Source organism: Manacus vitellinus, unplaced genomic scaffold (assembly GCF_001715985.3).
Source record: "Manacus vitellinus isolate BGI_N305 unplaced genomic scaffold, ASM171598v3 scaffold_18_pilon, whole genome shotgun sequence".
NCBI lineage: Eukaryota > Metazoa > Chordata > Aves > Passeriformes > Pipridae > Manacus > Manacus vitellinus.
The window spans coordinates 8091516-8103526 of NW_021939324.1; the positions used below are offsets into that span (position 1 = coordinate 8091516).

Consider the following 12011-nt stretch of genomic DNA (forward strand, 5'->3'; position numbering starts at 1 on the left):
AAAGTCACAGTAGTCACACACTATTGCTGTTACAGTGAGAGGCATTTGTGTGTTTACACACACACACACACACACTTGCAGTGAGGAGAAAAGGAATTGCACTACTGGCTCATTACTTCTGCTCCTGCAGTTTAAAACTGGTAGAAATTTGATGACAGGCTGAAAATGTAAAGCAAAGGACAGTTTCTCAAGAAAAAGTTTTACTTGTCAGTTTAGACAGAGGAGCCTGAATTCTGTCAGAGACAGCTCTTTCACTTCTCCCTTTTATTTCTTCCATTTTCTTCTTGTTGCCCTCCCTTTTCTGTATTGTCTTAGAGACTTTGAATAAACAGAGCAAGCATTCAGGGGCAGGGTGAAAGAAGAGGAACAGGCACAACTTGATGGACAGTGAACAAAGTGTGCACTAGATAGAAAAGTTACAGGAAATAAAAGGAGTCCAGAGAGCCGAGACGGAGGAATAGCAAAAGCATGAGAACAGCCAAGATGCTTCACAGACGTGTCTGGGCAAATGTTCAAGGCCGTGAGGTAAAACTACCAGAAGCCTGGAGTTACATTGTGCTTCTTCATACTCCAGTAAAACCTACCCTGAATATCTCCCAGGAGGGATCCACGGACAACCCTGCAACTTCCAATCCAGCAGCTTATTCAGAGATGGAGAAACCAGCTGTGTTAGACATCCAGGCCTCCTCTAATCCCTCTTAATCAATAGGCAGCTGGTCATCACCCTGGCTTAAGTAGTCAAGATGAGGCGATGGGCACAGATGGGACAATGAACTCATAAGCCTAGTCATGAGGGTGGCTGGCCAGCATGGACCAGTTAGAGCTGTGTGCACTGAGCATGTTTAACCTCCAGTATCAAAACTAGTCTTTCTAGAAGCGATATTTTAAGCCTCCTCCTATCTCTCCACTGCAGTCAGAAACTTCCTGGTAACTCTCAAAATTATTCAACTAACTCTCCAAAACCAGCAGGAAGTTGATTTCAATTTTTCTCAGACTATGCTGAAACCCACATCTCCATGAGCTGCTCAGCCATCCTTCTGTGGGCAGATGATGCTCTACATGGGGCAGGCTAAGCAGGTGGGAAGAAGTACCATTTCAGGTATGTGACTTCAATTTACCTCTGCATGCAAGTCAAACCCACCTCAGCTAAGGTCAATCTCTTTCTAGCAAAAGCCAGGATAACATACTGCAGTTAAATCCGCACCTGAAAGCCACCATTGCTTTAATTAGATTCAGTCAAATCCAGGTCTTTGCAGTCTAGACATGGTTTAGCAAGTGCTTTTATGTGAGTAATTCACTGAGAGAGAACACAGTTCTTAAAGGAATTAGATAACTCATTACATGTGAAGTTTTATCTGGAGCTTACCTAATTTTTGGCAAAGAAAAACAGTTGGATTTTGAGAGGGCAAAGACAGCCAAACATAAGCATTCAAGCATCAGTATAGGAGAACATTTTACCTGGGGAAGGAAGGAAAATGTTCCTCCTTGAACCTACTGCTTTTCCAAAGTTTAGCCAGCCACAAGAGGCTTTCCGTTCAGAGCAAGAGCATTAAACACGACAATTTTGCAACACAGCACAGAAACATGAATCTTGAGGCAATGCAGAACACAGACTCCATCCCTTAGCTCTGGTCCCTTTTGTAGTCTCTGTACTATTCTGGGTTTTAGGTAAAGGTCCAGAGATTTATACAAAGGGGAGAGTAACTACTGCCTCTGACCTACAGTATATATACACTGGTCACACACCTATTTACAGAAACTCCAGGCAGGAATATCAGAACAGCTTTGTGGCTTGACAACTTCTGCACTGAAATCAAAGTGATGAGATGCTCCAGCTCCACCAAAGTCAATTTGACTAAGCTTTAATATAGATACAAAATGGTTGTTAGGTGACGGAACATTGTTAGTAGCAGCAGTACTGTACTCCTAGCTGTGTATAAATACATTATTGCTATTTTTTATTTGCTCAAAGAATCTCTGGCAGAGCTTTAGTAAGAAATGGAGAGTATCAGCCCACTGTTTCTAAAGACTGGATGTGCCTTACATACCCAGCTGGTTCTTCTACACAGCAACAACAGTATCACAGGCCAGCCAGGTCTCCTCCTTGCAATGAGACTCTCTCAGCACTGATGTAAGAATGGCCATAACTGGACATTATGGTAAAACAATATTTATAGTTGCACTTGAATGCAGCAGTATGCATAAAGCAACCCATAAATTGTCTCATTGTCCCCCAAAGAGCTGAAGAGATGATATTTTCTGCTACACAGTAAGGAGACAACCCCAGCTCACTTTTGTGATGCAAATTAGCAAGTTGCTTGGAGGAAGAGGTGAGGGGGGAAAAAGTCTTTTAAGCAAAATTACAATGCAACTTCCTCCCTACAAAACAGTCACAGACACCAGCTCCTATGGAGCCTCCTCCAGGACTCCACTGCTTTCCTTCAGTCCATGCACAGCCAAACCTCTGGCCCCTGACTGCACTCTCCTCACTGCTGCATGCATCTGCCATCTCGCTCACCTGCAGTCACTGAACAGACCTTGAACCACCCAGAACGGGCACCAAATGTGTTAAACCAGGGCATATAAATCACTGCCCTTCCATGAAGATGTAGCTACAAGGAAATCTCTTTACCAAGCAGTAACAGCCTCCAAAGCAAAACACCACCCCAAATAAAACACGGCTCAGGAATGTGAGGTATGTGGGCAGCGGGGGCTCTGATGGGTATGAAGGGAGGACAGGAGCAGGCAGGCTGCTTCACAACAGCGTTTCCTAGCCAGAGCAGAGGACCAGCTTAGCTACCCCATGGGTGTGCACGAAGAGCTTGGGAATGTGAGCAATGTGGACCGAGGGCCAGGGGGCTTTGCTGCCCCGGAGAGAGGGATGGGAGTGGGTACTAGGGAAACAACACAAAAAGACCAAGAGGCAGCTGGGGTTGCTGCAGAATTATAGGGCTCCCTGTGGAGGGGTCACAAGGCTCAACTACAGGCTGCAAACCAGCAAGGGTCCCTTTTTGTCCCACTCACCCTATGCTTGCGGAAACAAAATTTCACATGTAGCTTTGCAATAAATCTGTGTGTCATTAATTTCTACCAGCTGAAAAAAACTGCATAAATCTCCCCAGTTTTTGGCTAGTTGCTGACATGAAAAACATACCAGCATTAAGAGTAATAAACACATACACTTAACACTTTCTGAGCCAGAGATTTAATATTCAGCTGCACAAGAACAAACCTTTTCCTCCCCCAGGCTAACAAAAAATGGAGTTGCTACAAATAAGAGACCTGAAACCCTCTCGACTCTGCTTTAGCCAAAACCAGCAATCCCTTACAACATGCAAAACATTCAGTCACCTGCTTATTTTTAAGGTTCTTGAAGAACTCCATTTTATTTCTACCACATTTTCTTGATCCCTCGGTCCTCGTCCAACCACTGAGCACTGCCTATCTGGCTGGAGAAGCAGCTACCCAGAAGGGGTTCATGCCAGCAGCCGGTGGGCACCTCCCACCGTCGGATCTGGCCGGAGTGAGCACGGACTGCATCTCCTTAGCACGCCTACCGCATAACTCGTGACAGTCATGATGTGTGCACCGACACAAAGAAGGGATTGTTTTCCTTAAATTTCCCCAGTGAGAAGGCTCCGGGCAGCCACTAGTATTTTTGTTGATGTGATCTCGCAACATTTCCTAAAAACATGACAGCGGGCACAAGCACCAACAGTGATAGGGTGAGAAACTGCAAGAAAAACACAAAGGAGGCAAAGACAGTGATAAATCACAGATGGGATCAGGATCAAGACTAAGGCAACTCTCACTCCACTCACGGGCACGCAGCAGAGCCCTTGTCTCCTGGTAAAAAAATCATGAGTAAAGCAGCACCACAAGAAAAAAGTGATAAGTATGCATCAAGTTTGTCAGCCCGGTTAAACGATGCTGACAATACATAAACTGCAGCTAATCATGCCTACATCGTTTCCAGCATCTCCAGGTTTCAAAGAGATTCGATCTTGGTTTTCCCGAAGGTGATTTTATATCATCTGTGAATGTTACCGACTTGCCATGCATAGAAAGCAGTCTGAGCAGACTGCTGGTAGAATACACATTGAGAAAATGGCCAGGATGCCAGAGTAAGACTGACGTTCATCCGAGGAGAGAAAACCCTTCAGGAGTTTATCATGAGGGGAAAATAAAAAACCAACCAGAAAGTTAAAAGTTTAAACAAGTTCAGCCCCACATGTCAGGAAGGAATGGACCTTTATGGAATCTTAAGACTTGGAAAAAGCAATACAAGAAGAGATTTTTAGCTTAAATCTTAAGATTAGTCTAAGATAAAGGCTATTGTTTTAAAAGTGAAGTTATTTATTGAAAAATGTTAAGTGTGGTTTTAAAAAAAATACCATAAAGCAGCTTAATTCTAATCACACTCATGTAAATCCAGACTCCCAAATCTTCATTCGCAAAGCCTAGCCATGAAATCCAGACTGAACACCTGAAAAGAGCCATATGACTCTCAATGCCCTAAAAAAAAAAGGAAACAAAAAAACCTGACTCCCCTGCCCAAGACACTAACAATTTACAGTTTGGGCTGGATTGTTTCCCCCCCTTTGGTCGTGGAAAACTAGAGATTATGAAAACTAGAGATTATGAACAGAGTTTAAGAACAACTTCAAAACTTACAGTTCTTTAACTTTCACAGTTAAGCAGTTTCAGTGACAACTGCTTTTCATTCAGCAAATTCATTTTTGGTTGCTAGACTCCACAAAACACAGTGCTACTGCCAGACAGCAAGCTGAAAAACAGAGCAGCAAGAGAAGCATGGGAGCTACAGAAATTGTGCTTTAATATAGCTGTAAAATCCCACCTTGGTATAGCTGCATGATATTCCACAATATCCACATGAAGTTTACACAACTGTCTTCCACTTTTTTAAGGTTTCTCCAGCCATTCTGCACTCATCTTTTACTTCTGCTCTCTTGTGCACCTACACCACCCAGAAAAAAAAAAATCTAAGCCTTGCCTGCCAAATTACTTCTGCTTCCTGTCCCTGTTTGCCCCAGAAACCCAATTACAAAGTTAACTCACGCTAATGGAGCCTGAAGGGATGTGCACTCACACTCAGCTACATGACATGTCCCAATGAATGAACAGCCTGATTTTCACCCTGGTTTGGTATCTGAATGTAAACAATGCACACTGAAGTTATCTATTGCAGAATGGCAGATGCATCTTGGTGTATCTGTGGCTAATTGGAGTGAAAAGTCAAATTCCAATATATGAGTCATCATCCATTGAAGCACTCTGCTAAAACAAACAAACAAATCAACCAAGCAAAAAAACCCACCACAGTAGGGTTGACCCCAGCATCAGTTTCTACTCTGAAGAAAGATTCAGCTAAATTAAGCATCTTCTCTCAGCAGGTATTTTGCTGTGTCTATTGAGGTAAATGCACGCTGAAAAAAAAAAAAAAAAAAGAAAAAAAAAAAAAAAAAAAAAAGGAAAAAAAACCAAGAAAAAAGCAAGGCAAGGCTGTGCTCTAGTGCAGCCCTGCAAAAGCTGGATTGAAGTGGAGAAGGTTATGTCTTAATGTATCAATCTATTAACATTGCAAGGATCCTGAAGAGGAGGAGTTTAAACAATACCTGTCTACTAGCAGTAGGGTTAATAACAAAGCACTGGTGAGAAAATACCCAAAGGCTTAAATTGCATTTGCCAAGCTGCAAAACAGACACTCTTTCATTCCAATTTCTCTTCTGTTGGAAGTCAGGAAATTGGGAGAAAAATTCTGCAATATTGTTTCATTAAACAACTATGCATGGGTCAAGTGCCCATACTTTTGTCTCACAATCAACATCTTGACTGTCCTTTGCTGCTTTTTATCATCATCATGGCCGGGCTTTGTGAACAAAGATTTGGGAAGGACTCTACCCACATTTGCTACAAGTGCGCTGGTGGCTAAAGAGGCCAACGCGAGATAGACAAGTCTGGTTGCAAAAGGCACAGCAGAAAGACTCCTTGGGTGGTATCAGCAATTTTAAAACACTCAAAAGCCACAAATAGAAAGGCTCTCTAGTTTGAATCCAAATATTATGTTCCCCAATCAGTGCACTACTTGGCAAATTCTCTCTGCAGAAGAAGAGCCACATAAAACACTCATGTATCTTTCCGTCACTGTCCAAAATAGATTAGTTTGGCATAACTCTTAGAGATCCTCTGCATCACCATACGCTGAGACAGGGATGAAAAGAGCATCATTTGCAGAGAGTTCACTATTGTCTGAGGTCCTTGGGGCTTTTTGACACAGCTGTTCCAAAACAGCTCAGGAATGAGCACCATCCTTTTCTCATTTAACAGCTCACAAAGTGAATGAAAACACTGATGGAAGCCCCACCATGTACAGCCATGTTTATGCACCTAAACAAACACATTCAACCTCTGACATTCTCAAGTCAGGGAGACTTCCAGCTGTTAACTGGGAAAAGATTTGCAGTTAAAAAAAAAAAAGAATCAGAATAACTCGGGGGAAATAATTGTTTAAAACTAAACTCTTCTACCTTTGAGAATAACAAGTTGCAGGCTCGTGGTATGCTGAGTAGGAAATGCAAAGCAAGGAGCTTTCCCAGTCCCACCCATGGAGCAGGGTGCTTCTGATCAGCGTCTGCCAAGAAGATTCCAATGGACCAAACTTTAGAACACATCACATGGGTTTCCAACAGCTTCCAGGCTCGGGAGGCAATCATAGCACCATGATTTCATGCCTATTAATTTCTGACACAACCCTGTACTACTGCTGAGGCTTCTCGCCCTCTCATGCTATGCTGGCGCAGCACATGGGACAGCAAACAGCCGGGGTGGGGGCTGCATATTTTAGCACGTTTGTTTCCAGCCAGATCAGTGCTCCAATCTGTTTTGTCACGGAGCCACATAAATATTAGCAACAAGACAAAGAAGCTGGCAGCAGAAGTGCAAGAGGAGAGCTCGCTGCTTTCAGCCAGGCACAGATTTGCTGCCTATCTGTAGTCCCTGTATGGCCCCTGTGGCATAGGTAGCTGCAGTCAACGGGAAAGAGCTAGGAGATGTGCAGATCTGTATGGATACCAACTAAAACAGTTCTGGCGCCACTTAGGAATCCGTGCTGCAAAATTATCTGAGTCAATCTGGGCAACATCCTCCCCCTTATTGACACTGCAGAATTGGGAAGGGATCAGAAATACATATAAATCATGAAAGAGGTTTCAAAAAACACTTCAGTTTTTCACAGAACAAACAGACATAATTTGGAAGTGGGTGGTGAATTATGCAAAATAACGAATGGTGCATAAAAGCTAAATCAGTGTTTGTCCTTATGTCAAGAAGGGATGATCAAGCTATGCAATTAGGAGGTTGAAATGTGTGCATGCACACATTACAGAACTAATTATCAGTGCATAGCAGCCATGAAGGCTACCAGCTCAGTGAGACCATGAGAAGGACTAGTCACTTGTGTGGGTAACAGCCCTGTCTGGAGCTAAACTTAGGAACACTACCTGAAGTATTCAGGGAAAAAAAAAAAAAAAGAAGAGTCCAGGGACTTAGGGTTTAAAAGTCAATGTTTACTAATCACAAACACGTACAAGACATAAGGAGTACATTATGCCTCATTAGTCTTACATGTATGGTTACCTCAAATTTGTTAAAGGCCTCTGCTAAAAAACCTCTCAACACAAAGCAACTTTACTAGAGGTAGCACCTTGTCCAGTAACCAACATTTTGACTGCTTGCATCTCCTTGGAAAACTCAGCAGCACAGCACAGTCCATTCCTGCCAGGGCAATACTGCTTCATGTAAATATATCAGACCCTTTGGGCATAGAAGATGGTAGACCAGTAAGAAAACCTCAGGTCCTTGGGATGAGGAGTGTGTACATTTGTGCAGTGAAGAACTCAACAGTAAATCCTTTTGGATTTCCACAACCAACAGCAGGGCATCTACAGCCAGAAAGAACATCCTCTACTTCAGAGCACTAGCACAGGATAAAGCAGGTTCAAGATACCACTAACCCAGAGCAGACTAGCGATCCATCCCAGAAAGTGTAGTGCTATAAGCATTTGCCCAAGAAACCCAACAAGGTGTCCCCATTGCCCTCCTGGACACCAACCACCTCCGAACACCACCAAAGATGCCTGCAGCTCATGGCATGCACAGCTGTAGAGGAGATGGAGAAACAGTCCATGTTTTGCATGTAGGAGACTTCTCTCACATTTCTTCCTCCTGAGCTCTGTGTGTCATGCAGCAACACCCCAGTGCTCCAGGACAGCACAGACATCTCCATATGTGTATGGAATGGAACAGAGGCACCATCCCTGAGTCCTAAAATACAGGCTGGGACACTCCCACTGGCCAATATCCTCCCTCCTACCATCACCCTCACCAGAACATTTTGTGGGGATGCCTTTTTCAGGGAAAGACCAACCAAACCCGTCAGGGCAGATATCCAGGTCTAGTTTTGGCTCCTGGGTGCAATAGGGAGCCCATACACCAGAAAAGTATGTGAACAGCAGTTTGTCTTATAAAAAAAAAGAATTAAAGGGACATTGAAAACATGCTTTCATGACTCATGTTTAATTGTCAGCTATCCTTCCTCAGTACAGCTCTAATTAGAAATCAGAAACAAATTTTTGAGCTCAGAAAGACACCAAAAAAAATGGCATTTACTGACAAGGGAAGCCTGTGGGTGCATTTTAAGTCTAACAGGATGCCGCCTTCTAAGCTGTGCTTTAGCCAAAATAGTTATTGGGCTTAATACAAGGTTAAGAGCCCAGAGCCTGTGGCAGCCTGGAAGAAAGATCAGATGCCTTTGCCACCCCTTCTGAAATGACAAAATTTTTTCACTACTGGCAAAGCTCAGAAAACATTTCCAGCACTCCCCACAGCACCTTGTATGTAATTTCCCCTTTTCCTTATCACAGATAAGTACACCTTTAATGGTGAAAAAGTAACTATCACCACATACATCTTTCTGCTATGCGGAATTTGACAGGGAACCTTTGGCAAAGTAAAAATGTAAAAATGCCCTAAATCAGTATTCAGATTTGACCATAAGCCTCAACACTATTGTCATGATTGCAGACACAGTTTCCCAAGGTAAAATACACAGGTAGCATTCAGAGTTAGATAGACATTAGAGTATAATTCATAATATAACACTGCTGTATATGTAAGTAGTCTGCATAAAATATATAAGCTGGGGAAAAAAAAAAAAAATCAATTAGCTGACTGTTCATTCCTAACACATATTTATTTCTCTTCAGGTGCTAGTCTTTTGACAGCTGGGAACAGTCGCATAATTTGCATGTTATTTCCCCTCAATGTATAGCTTCCATAATGGGAGCAAGACACAACTGTGACACATCAGAGTTGACAAGCCTAAGTTGTTTCCCCTATTTCTCCATGAGATGCCTAAATGCCTTTTACAGCGCCGACAATTATTCAATAGTATCATGCAAGCTGATACTATTAAGATACTTAAAAGATACTTAAAATTAATCATTTTCCACTAGAACCAAGCACATTATAAATCTCATCATAGACCTCAATCTGTAGTCAAGATAAACTTATTTCATAATGCTCACTAATTTTCTTATTTCATAAAGACTTATGAAATAAGATTATATGCATATGGTTCATAAAAAGATACTATGATTTTTAGATATATTTTTATATAGCTCAAACAGAAAACTTTTCAAGTAAATCCTGTAAAAAAATTATAGTTGTCATTTAAAGTCATTCATAAACTACATGTATTGCAACTTTAGGAAGTTAGGTGGAATCAAAACTTTGCAAGTTGTTCACTGCTATTTTGTGTTCCAATTCCACCTGAACTTCTCCCCATCATTATGACATGAAAATCTAGTTATTAGCTTAGTACTTTTCATCTTGCCACAACCCACAAAAATTTTAGATAAAATTCATACCCCTGCACCTACAGTCACACAGGCTTTCAAGCCACTTCCTTTTCTAAAGCATACAGGCTTTAGAATTGGACAGCATGAGCAGTGACGCCTCAAACACCTCCTCTGGCCCATTAGTCAATTCCATTAGCTAAATGAGTAGGAAAAAAGCCCTCTTTCTCCCTGACCTAGGGCTACAACAGGTGCTGACACCACAAGAAAATCTGCAACTGTCCTCAATTAACAACTAATGTTTTAGCAACTAAAAGCATGATCAGATGCCCATTCCTGACAGCTCTTCACAGTGGCTCTGCATCATTTGAAAAATAGACTCTTCATTTAGACGTTTTCATTTCACTTTCAGCATCTATTATTTAGACATGCAGGGCACTGCAGAAACTGAGACCACAAGCTGTACCAGAAGCTTACAAACCTGAGAAAACTTCCAGAGTGGAAAAAGGCAAACAGATACTGAGAGGGAGCAAATGAACCAACTCATCTCACACAGAAGTCATTTGTTGTACAAGAAATACCTTCACTGCTGCTTCTCCAAAGGAGGTGGGATTTTTAGAGACACACTAAACTGCCACATAAGACCAGTCCATATTCAGTTTTCAATCTAAGGACCCGGTTTCATTCACAGTTTAACCTGTGCAATTTCAAAGTAAAGCCTAATCTTAAACGAAAGCAGACGCATACAAATTTAAAAACTAAGACACTAGGGACTCCCATATGGGCTGGAATGCTACAGAAGTTGTTACTAAATTACACAGAGTGGTCACCAATAATCTATTTAATGGCAGTATCCTGTTTGACACTAGAAGGAACATCCACCTTAGTATGAAATTCCATCTAGTTAGATATCTAGCAATAAAAAGGGATGATAAATTGTGCTGTGATGTCAGATAAATGAAACAGAGTTCAACATAGTATCAAATCCCACCAAGCAAACTGTCATCAAAGTCACAGATTTTGAGGTGCACAAGAGCCTCACTTCACTATCCACCCACACTTCAGCCCAAGCTGCACTCCAGCAGCTGGGGTTGTGCTGCTGCTCGGGGCTGCTGCCCCCAGCGCTGGTATGACCTACACCCAGCACTCTGTGGAATGCTCACACAACAAGTTTCCACACCCAATCTCCCCCACACCTTCATGCACCAGAACTGCAACCTCTCTCACTCAAAACCAGTGGAGGAAGGACCCAGGCTTCCCTGCCATACAACACCACCCCATCTCCTGCTGAGGATGCAGTTTTTGGGTAGGATCCCATTTCACTTAATCACTAATGTCTAGCAGATGTTCCCAGCCAGGAGAGAGACAAGACTTCAAAGATGCTGCTTGCAGCATGGATTGGGTGCAGCCTGACTCCAACCAAACAGCCCACTGTGCCCTGCTGGCACCCACTCACTTTGAAAAACTAACTCCAGACCTGAAGACCCAAGCAGCATTTCTAAGGGCTTGAAACCCCACCCCAACAAAAATGTCATGTCCTTCTTTGCACACCTTGAGCACTTATTAAATTAGTTTGACCTTTCTAAAACTCACATTAACCCAATCAGCCTCCTCTCACTTTTCTCATATTCTCCTTTCTTCACAACCCGCACCTGCACAACCTTTAGTTAGACCCAGTCATCTTGCCAGAAACAGTGAAATAAAAGGGTAAGATACACCCGATATTTTTAATCAGCAACTTGTCATGGTACCTTTTATGGCTTGCCAAGATGCAATGTTGTCAATTATGCTACAGAACTGCCAGATGGACTCTGCTGTTATTTAAATGTTTGAGAGTTTCAATTTAACAAAAAGCACACTACCCCTGACCTTAACAGCAGTACAAGAAAAATTGGTCTTATGTGTAACTCAGGGACAAAGCAGTCACAAGAAAGCCACTGTCATTACTGAAGCCTGTAATTGCCTGAATTAGATTTTACACGTAAGTGTGTATCAAGCTATAGGGTCTCACAATGTTGTTTCAAAAAGAATAAAGCAGTTTTCAAACATTTCAGGATGTCTGTAACAGTTTGTGGGGGGGTTTGGCGTTTTTTTGAGATCTGTGAAGAGAAGCCAAAGTTAAGGCTGAGCATCAAA

General features: G+C 42.3%; 1 protein-coding gene across 1 annotated transcript in view; it reads right to left on the reverse strand.

Moving 5' to 3' along the window:
* Positions 1–4954, reverse strand: part of KANK1 (KN motif and ankyrin repeat domains 1) — a 121292-nt gene extending 116338 nt beyond the window's left edge. The window contains exon 1 of the mRNA XM_018070416.2: positions 4859–4954. The gene's annotated coding sequence lies outside the window, so the exon portion shown is untranslated. The remainder of the gene's footprint in view (positions 1–4858) is intronic.
* Positions 4955–12011: the final 7057 nt, after the last annotated feature.